The sequence below is a fragment of the Xenia sp. Carnegie-2017 genome, unplaced genomic scaffold, assembly GCF_021976095.1.
Source record: "Xenia sp. Carnegie-2017 unplaced genomic scaffold, XeniaSp_v1 HiC_scaffold_22, whole genome shotgun sequence".
NCBI classification, from domain to species: Eukaryota; Metazoa; Cnidaria; class Anthozoa; order Malacalcyonacea; family Xeniidae; genus Xenia; species Xenia sp. Carnegie-2017.
In genome coordinates this window covers 15,277,516-15,287,847 of record NW_025813485.1, presented here as the reverse complement: position 1 = coordinate 15,287,847, position 10,332 = coordinate 15,277,516, and the positions used below count along the sequence as shown (strand labels likewise).

At 32.1% G+C, this 10,332-nt stretch overlaps 1 long non-coding RNA gene across 1 annotated transcript; it reads right to left on the bottom strand.

Annotated features, from left to right (window-relative positions):
* Positions 1–4,892: 4,892 nt before the first annotated feature.
* On the bottom strand, positions 4,893–10,237 carry LOC124447215. The gene is made up of 4 exons (XR_006948655.1): positions 10,150–10,237; positions 9,790–9,951; positions 5,338–5,487; positions 4,893–4,903 (listed from the first exon to the last, which is right to left on the bottom strand). It is a non-coding gene; the product is annotated as an uncharacterized LOC124447215 (long non-coding RNA).
* Between the last annotated feature and the right edge of the window lie 95 nt (positions 10,238–10,332).

The window sequence follows — 10,332 nt, the reverse complement described above, 5'->3', positions numbered from 1 at the left end:
TGACCAAGCCATGTGAGGGAAATTTGGTAGAGGAAACTATGTCCTCGATGGACTGTATCTGCATCTGCAATGTTGCAGCCTTGTCACCCTGTGTCACGCTGATATCAGCGTTGTAGTTGCGTGAAAGGTACGAGTGATTGTAGTCTGATCAGCTGCCTTCACTATAATTTCAGTGACCAGGATGTTCCACTTTGTGTGTGGAACCCTCATACGTCGAAATCGACGGAGTCCATTTACTTACTTAATACTAACTAGCTGATAGCGTCATGCAGCATATGCGGCGCTAGTCAAAGTAAAGATAACATGCATCGATTATATGTGGATTACTGGATTTTTAAGAACTCGTGAAAATATATTATCCGTGCAGACATCCCTTCCGGTAAATAACATATATTTTATGAGTCAACTTAAAAATTAATTTGATTACACTTATTACAAAACATTGTAAAACTTGTCTAAATTGCGCAACTCTTCACTTTAACGCTCTGCTCTACATGATTTTGTGTATAACAATTTACACAAAAATGAGCAAATTGTTTACTCAAAGAAATTTGTATATTTTCAATTCAAAAAAGTAAGTTAAGATTTTACGGTAGTTTTAAGTTGACAGAACTCAAAGTTTTAGTTAAATGAGATGATTTACGCAATTAATTGCGTAAATTTACACAAAATTTTACGCAGTCCATTTAACATTATGTTTCACGTAAGGTTTAAATAAGGGGTCTCCAAACTTTACAGCCAGAGGGCCACATGACTTTCATCCAGCATGTTGAGGGCCGACGAATCTTATACCGCTGGTCAAAGAGCGAATATTTTTATAAAACGAAGTACATTACACAAGCTTCATTAGTTAAGAAAATATTTATTCAAAATTTAAAGGTTAAATTTCAACAAAGTGTAATATCATAACAAATTCACAATTAGTCTGTTCAGTTTTATCAATGTGAGTGGTGAAATTGGCTTTCTTAAGTGTCTCTGCGGGCCGGATTGAGAGGCCCAACGGGCCGCATCTGGCCCGCGGGCCGTAGTTTGGAGACCCCTGGTTTAAATGATAAAAGCATCAAACTTATAAATACACAAATTATTTTACGTATTTAATCAATCAGCAATTCTTGTTTGTAATTTGGCTACGTTTGCTGAAAGTTCAGCAAAAAACTCGAAATTGTTAAAAAAAATTTCCAGTCTCAGAAGTCGTCGACACACAAAAATCTTTAATGTTCACTAAATTTATCAAGAATTTCACTAAACAACTTAATGACAAAGATTTCTTCCAGCAAGAGTGAAGATCGTTCTATATACTTAATATATTTGTAAAACCCACGGTAACTTTACTATTAAAAATATGTCGAATTGTAGATTATGAATGTTAAAATTGCTTTTTTTAAATGTTATGTGGACTGTCTTGGTAACTTTTTCAAGTATTTTGAAGAAAAGATTATATATAAGTCTACTTTATATACTTTTTTAACCTAAATACAAATTTTACTATATGCAATTTAAATGCGATATTTGGGGGTATATTCTGAACTAGCAATTTGTTAAAATATTTCGTAAGCGTGTTATATATAAATAACAACGAAACAAATCAACGCTAATATTTATGATGTTCAATGATTGAAAAATCATATGTAAATAGTTTCAAACTACTGCTCCATAAAATTGTTAAAGAAAATCAACAACATGCACTGTCTTTATTTCTATCGTACCAGAATGCAGCGTTGAAAGACGTGCTAGAAATATGGATTTTTACTTTATAGGCATATGAAATATCAGTGCATTATCAACTCTAGCCATGCAAACAAGGTATATCTACAAATTTTTACGGATTATTCCTATATTATTAATAGAAAAACAAAGAAATAGCTAAATTATATACAACAAATCGTACCTCTTCCAGGATCACCTAAATATGAACTATCAAAATATCTATGTAACATTCTTTATTCTCTAGTCAAAAGTTCGCCTCACACCATCAAAAACGCCACCACCTTCCTCGTCAACATTGACACCGTTAAACTACAACCAGACACAGACACAGTTATGATATCTTACGACGTGACATTACTCTTCACATCCATACTAGTAGACACAGCCAAAGTATTAAAAACGAACTATTTACAAACGACAAATCTTGGCAAGCCACGACACAACTTGACAAAAATGACATCTTAGACTTACTCAGTCTTTGCCTCTTCACTGAATTCCCTTACAGAACTCATACCATAGACAAATTTCAGGCACACAAATTGTGTCACCACTATCCACCTTCACCGCAGAAATTATAATGCAACAACTCGAATCACAATCAGTCACCAACAACACAGACATCAGACTGAGGAAAAGATGTGTCGACGACATCTTTGCCATTGTCAAGAAAGACAAAACTGAACAAATCCTACAAACCTTAAACAATACAATAATAAACATAACCTTTACTAAAGATGAAGACATGAAAACAACTTACTTTTCTCTGTATCCTACTGACTAGAACAGCACACTAAACACACATATTGTGCCGCAAAACGACCCACACAGACCAAATATTTGATTTCAACATCAATCACCCAACACAACACAAAATATGCTGCATACGAACACCTTTTCATCAGAATCAACACTTATTGTAACACCGAAAAGGCTAAGAAAACAGAACGCAATTACTTATACTCCACATTTATAAAAAACAATTACAATAGAAAATTTATAAACAAAATTATAAACAAAACACAAAACAAAACCCAAACCAACAAAAGTAACGAATAACCCGATGAAACAGTAAAAACAATCACATCCATGCATACATAAACGGAACATCAAAAAAGACTGCATGACTTCTTCGACCATTCAATATAAACGTCGCAAACAAACCAACACAAAGACAAATCATATTTTGCCAAACATAAAGACAAAACAACAACAATTCATGATACAACGGACGCAATCTACATGATGCCATTTAAAGATTGCTCAAAACAATACATATAGGACAAAAATCGAAGAAAATCGAAACAAGACTCACAGAACACAAAAACGCCATAAAACGACGAGATCCAAACTCATTAACGACAGAACACACGTTTGCAAATAACGACGCATAGGATTGGACAGAAATTAAAGTACTCGGACGCGCACAGACAAAACACGCACGCAAATTTAAAGACGCTTGGTACAGTAAAGACAACGACACAATGAACAAACATATTGACATACCTATCGTATATATTCACAGCTAAAGAAAACGACAAAAATCTACTAACGACACTCAAACCACAGCAACTCACGGTAATAATATATATTATCACAATCCTATTCACAATACACCCAAACCCACAACAACATATTTCACGTCATTCAATCACCTAAATCCACCATTAATAAAATAACTTATCCGGATAAACTTTTATCTTTCTAAAGTACATATATATAAGTTTAAAGAATGGTAATCCAGACATGCTTTATTGTAGTGCATGCCGTTATGTAATCTAGTACCTAATAACCAATTGCATATACAGTAAATAATAAATTATCTGTCAGTTTCCTGAAGATCGCCCTATGGCGTGAAACACCAAGTAGTGACAGCAAAACTTATCAATATATTAACTATACAATACATTGATTTTTAATACTGAATTGTAAGTAGCAATGCTGAAAATTACCATATATACATTGTTGTTCAATTATACATGGTTTCAGTTTATCTTTGTTGTTTTAGTATTTTGTCAAAGTGTTTCCTTCATGTGGTTATGTATAGATAACCAAGGTTAAAATCAACGCAAATACTCCCGATGTTCAAAATTACAAAATCATGAATAAATATTTTAAAATGCTGCTTCATAAAATTGATAAAGAAAATCAACAACAAGTAGTGTCTTCATTTCTATCGTCACAGAATGGAGCGTTGAAAGACGTGCAAGAAATACGGATTTTTACGAAATAACATACGACATATAAGTATATTATCAAATCTAGTTCTGCAAACAAGGTATGTACAAGTTTTTACGTTGGGGATTATTCCATTTAGTAGAAAAAATAAGGAAAACATAAAAACAAAAATATGTTTATAATACATTGATTTTTCAAAACAGAAATTTTACTAATAATAATAAAAATTACCTTTTATACATTCTCGTTCACTCACTGCACCAACATTGATGGTACCTTTACCATCATTACAGGAAGACAACGAGTTTGTTTTGGATATGGTTGATATGTATAGATGGGACATTTTCACATTTCTTACTTTTAAAGGAAAAGAATGAACCAATTGAACAATCTATAAAGAGGATTAATGAAAATAAAACGTTGACTGACAATTAAAATTCTACAGTTGATTTATTTATTGTATTCAATGTTTCCTGTCTCATTATGTAAGTTAACTATGAATCAAATGAAAAGTTTAGAAAATTTTCAAGAACATTAAAGCAAAAGATTGATTAAGCAAAACACTTCACATTCCAAGAAAACAAATACTTACCAAAAGCATTGTTAGGAATGGCCACCTTTGGTATTGTGTCACAGCTTCCTGGAGCAAAAGCAAGATTGTCGAGAGCTACAAGTTTATTTCTGTAACTACGCACGACAGCTTCAACGATTAACTATGAAGAAAAGTAAGCGGCTTGGACAAATTGCCAAGTTTAATTTTAAGTTGTATAAATATGTGTAAGTTGCCTACCCTAGATAGACCCATTGTAAAATTAACTGTGACTTGGCCTTTTTCCACTTAGTTCCTTGATCACCACTTAATGACCACAGTAAAGATTGTATCCATTGTGAAAATATTCTTGGTAGATATTTAATGATAATAACTGCAAACATGTACGAAAATGAAAACACACGAGAGAGTCGTTGCGATAGTTTCCAACCAACCAAGCTTTGCCTGAAATGTGAAACAGAAGATATCGTCCTACAACACATGAAGAAATGTAAGATATATGTAGACTATATATATAAAGAATAAAAATATCGTCCTACAACAAATGAAGAATTGTAAGATATATGCGGACTTTATATATAAAGAAATATAAAATTATCGTGGTTTAACAAATTCAATAAACAAAATTTTTTAAAAAACCATAATAGCTATAAAATTATCATATAGTTTTGTGTCTTTTAGCTGAATGAAACTACATCTGATTTTAATTTTAAGTAAGTATCTATTTTAGATCCACTAATATATTTATGACGTTGGATTTTATTAAGAAGTAACTTACTGTTTGACATTTAAAATCTGAGTTGTCATTTAAAGACAAAATCCTAGGTACTCTTCATCATTTTCCTTTTTTTAATTCAAGCAGTTGTACATACAACACTTATTCACTATAAACGCTGCCATCTTACCAATACTGAAGCCTGTAGCATAATAGCGTGGTGGGTCATAACGTGATGAGTATGATGTACGAAGTTTCCAGTCAAAGTCATCGTCACCTTTTACGTTGTGCCATGGACATTCAGTAGTTCCCAGTCCCTTTTGAAAATCACATCTTTTGACTGAACGAAGAAGAAATCGAAAGTTAAACAGCCATATTAGTTGTTATAGAATATAGAAAAAGTCTGAAATGCATTTGTATGTAATAAAAAGATACGACACAAGATAAAGGGTTTTTAACTGCAAAAAATGTTGTGTAAATTGTACACAAAAATTTCAGTAAAATGTGTATCCACAGTGACACAAACGCTAGTGTATAGACTACATAAAACTATTGGTAAATTTAATATTTTGAGTGAAAGGATGAATTACACACTTTTGGGAAAATGTATAACACAAAATTGTAGGTAAATATAGAAACAGACAATGCATTTACAGCAACACAGGTTTTAGAGTAAAATTTCTATTAAAACACACTTATAAATAGGTATAAAGAGATAGTCGTTTATTGTGTAGAAAATTACATTGATCAATAAGACATGTATACTACAAGACCAAGCATATATTAATAGTCGTAATACTAACTAGCTGACAGCGTCATGCAGCATATGCGGCGCTAGTCAAAGTAAAGATAACATGCATCGATTATATGTGGATTACTGGATTTTTAAGAACTCGTGAAAATATATTTTCCGTGCAGACATCCCTTCCGGTAAATAACATATATTTTATGAGTCAACTTAAAAAATTAATTTGATTACACTTATTACAAAACATTGTAAAACTTGTCTAAATTGCGCAACTCTTCACTTTAACGCTCTGCTCTACATGATTTTGTGTATAACAATTTACACAAAAATGAGCAAATTGTTTACTCAAAGAAATTTGTATATTTTCAATTCAAAAAAAGTAAGTTAAGATTTTACCGTAGTTTTAAGTTGACAGAACTCAAAATTTTAGTTAAATGAGATGATTTACGCAATTAATTGCGTAAATTTACACAAAATTTTACGCAGTCCATTTAACATTATGTTTCACGTAAGGTTTAAATCAGGGTCTCCAAACTTTACAGCCAGAGGGCCACATGACTTTCATCCAGCATGTTGAGGGCCGACGAATCGTATACCGCTGGTCAAAGAGCGAATATTTTAATAAAACGAAGTACATAACACAAGCTTCATTAGTTAAAAATTTAAAGGTTAAATTTCAACAAAGTGTAATATCATAACAAAATCACAATTAGTCTGTTCAGTTTTCTCAATGTGAGTGGTGAAATTGGCTTTCTTAAGTGTCTCTGCGGGCCGGATTGAGAGGCCCAACGGGCCATCTGGCCCGTGGGCCGTAGTTTGGAGACCCTGGTTTAAATGATAAAAGCATCAAACTTATAAATACACAAATTATTTTACGTTTTAATCAATCAGCAATTCTTGTTTGTAATTTGGCTACGTTTGCTGAAAGTTCAGCAAAAACTCGAAATTGTGTAAAAATTTCCAGTCTCAGAAGTCGTCGACACACAAAATCTTTAATGTTCACTAAATTTATCAAGAATTTCACTAAACAACTTAATGACAAAAATTTCTTCCAGCAAGAGTGAAGATCGTTCTATATACTTAATATATTTGTAAAACCCACGGTAACTTTACTATTAAAAATATGTCGAATTGTAGATTATGAATGTTAAAATTGCTTTTTTTTAAATGTTATGTGGACTGTCTTGGTAACTTTTTCAAGTATTTTGAAGAAAAGATTATATATAAGTCTACTTTATATACTTTTTTAACCTAAATACAAATTTTACTATATGCAATTTAAATGCGATATTTGGGGGGTATATTCTGAACTAGCAATTTGTTAAAATATTTCGTAAGCGTGTTATATATAAATAACAACGAAACAAATCAACGCTAATATTTATGATGTTCAATGATTGAAAAATCATATGTAAATAGTTTCAAACTACTGCTCCATAAAATTGTTAAAGAAAATCAACAACATGCACTGTCTTTATTTCTATCGTACCAGAATGCAGCGTTGAAAGACGTGCTAGAAATATGGATTTTACTTTATAGGCATATGAAATATCAGTGCATTATCAACTCTAGCCATGCAAACAAGGTATATCTACAAATTTTACGGATTATTCCTATATTATTAATAGAAAACAAAGAAATAGCTAAATTATATACAACAAATCGTACCTCTTCCAGGATCACCTAAATATGAACTATCAAAATATCTATGTAACATTCTTTATTCTCTAGTCAAAAGTTCGCCTCACACCATCAAAAACGCCACCACCTTCCTCGTCAACATTGACACCGTTAAACTACAACCAGACACAGACACAGTTATGATATCTTACGACGTGACATTACTCTTCACATCCATACTAGTAGACACAGCCAAAGTATTAAAAACGAACTATTTACAAACGACAAATCTTGGCAAGCCACGACACAACTTGACAAAAATGACATCTTAGACTTACTCAGTCTTTGCCTCTTCACTGAATTCTCCTTACAGAACTCATACCATAGACAAATTTCAGGCACACAAATTGTGTCACCACTATCCACCTTCACCGCAGAAATTATAATGCAACAACTCGAATCACAATCAGTCACCAACAACACAGACATCAGACTGAGGAAAAGATGTGTCGACGACATCTTTGCCATTGTCAAGAAAGACAAAACTGAACAAATCCTACAAACCTTAAACAATACAATAATAAACATAACCTTTACTAAAGATGAAGACATGAAAACAACTTACTTTTCTCTGTATCCTACTGACTAGAACAGCACACTAAACACACATATTGTGCCGCAAAACGACCCACACAGACCAAATATTTGATTTCAACATCAATCACCCAACACAACACAAAATATGCTGCATACGAACACCTTTTCATCAGAATCAACACTTATTGTAACACCGAAAAGGCTAAGAAAACAGAACGCAATTACTTATACTCCACATTTATAAAAAACAATTACAATAGAAAATTTATAAACAAAATTATAAACAAAACACAAAACAAAACCCAAACCAACAAAAGTAACGAATAACCCGATGAAACAGTAAAAACAATCACATCCATGCATACATAAACGGAACATCAAAAAAGACTGCATGACTTCTTCGACCATTCAATATAAACGTCGCAAACAAACCAACACAAAAGACAAATCATATTTTGCCAAACATAAAGACAAAACAACAACAATTCATGATACAACGGACGCAATCTACATGATGCCATTTAAAGATTGCTCAAAACAATACATATAGGACAAAAATCGAAGAAAATCGAAACAAGACTCACAGAACACAAAAACGCCATAAAACGACGAGATCCAAACTCATTAACGACAGAACACACGTTTGCAAATAACGACGCATAGGATTGGACAGAAATTAAAGTACTCGGACGCGCACAGACAAAACACGCACGCAAATTTAAAGACGCTTGGTACAGTAAAGACAACGACACAATGAACAAACATATTGACATACCTATCGTATATATTCACAGCTAAAGAAAAACGACAAAAAATCTACTAACGACACTCAAACCACAGCAACTCACGGTAATAATATATATTATCACAATCCTATTCACAATACACCCAAACCCACAACAACATATTTCACGTCATTCAATCACCTAAATCCACCATTAATAAAATAACTTATCCGGATAAACTTTTATCTTTCTAAAGTACATATATATAAGTTTAAAGAATGGTAATCCAGACATGCTTTATTGTAGTGCATGCCGTTATGTAATCTAGTACCTAATAACCAATTGCATATACAGTAAATAATAAATTATCTGTCAGTTTCCTGAAGATCGCCCTATGGCGTGAAACACCAAGTAGTGACAGCAAAACTTATCAATATATTAACTATACAATACATTGATTTTTAATACTGAATTGTAAGTAGCAATGCTGAAAATTACCATATATACATTGTTGTTCAATTATACATGGTTTCAGTTTATCTTTGTTGTTTTAGTATTTTGTCAAAGTGTTTCCTTCATGTGGTTATGTATAGATAACCAAGGTTAAAATCAACGCAAATACTCCTGATGTTCAAAATTACAAAAATCATGAATAAATATTTTTAAATGCTGCTTCATAAAATTGATAAAGAAAATCAACAACAAGTAGTGTCTTCATTTCTATCGTCACAGAATGGAGCGTTGAAAGACGTGCAAGAAATACGGATTTTACGAAATAACATACGACATATAAGTATATTATCAAATCTAGTTCTGCAAACAAGGTATGTACAAGTTTTACGTTGGGGATTATTCCATTTAGTAGAAAAATAAGGAAAACATAAAACAAAAATATGTTTATAATACATTGATTTTTCAAAACAGAAATTTTACTAATAATAATAAAAATTACCTTTTATACATTCTCGTTCACTCACTGCACCAACATTGATGGTACCTTTACTCTCATTACAGGGAAGACAACGAGTTTGTTTTGGATATGGTTGATATGTATAGATGGGACATTTTTCACATTTCTTACTTTTAAAGGAAAAGAATGAACCAATTGAACAATCTATAAAGACGATTAATGAAAATAAAACGTTGACTGACAATTAAAATTTACAGTTGATTTATTTATTGTATTCAATGTTTTTGTTCCATTATGTAAGTTAACTATGAACCAAATGAAAAGTTAGAAAATTTTCAAGAACATTAAAACAAAAGATTGATCAAGCAAAACACTTCACATTCCAAGAAAACAAATACTTACCAAAAGCATTGTTAGGAATGGCCACCTTTGGTATTGTGTCACAGCTTCCTGGAGCAAAAGCAAGATTGTCGAGAGCTACAAAGTTCTGTAGTATCTCACGACAGCTTCAACGATTAACTATGAAGAAAAGTAAGTGCTTGGACAAATTGCCAAAGTTTAAAGTTGTATAAGTATGTGTAAGTT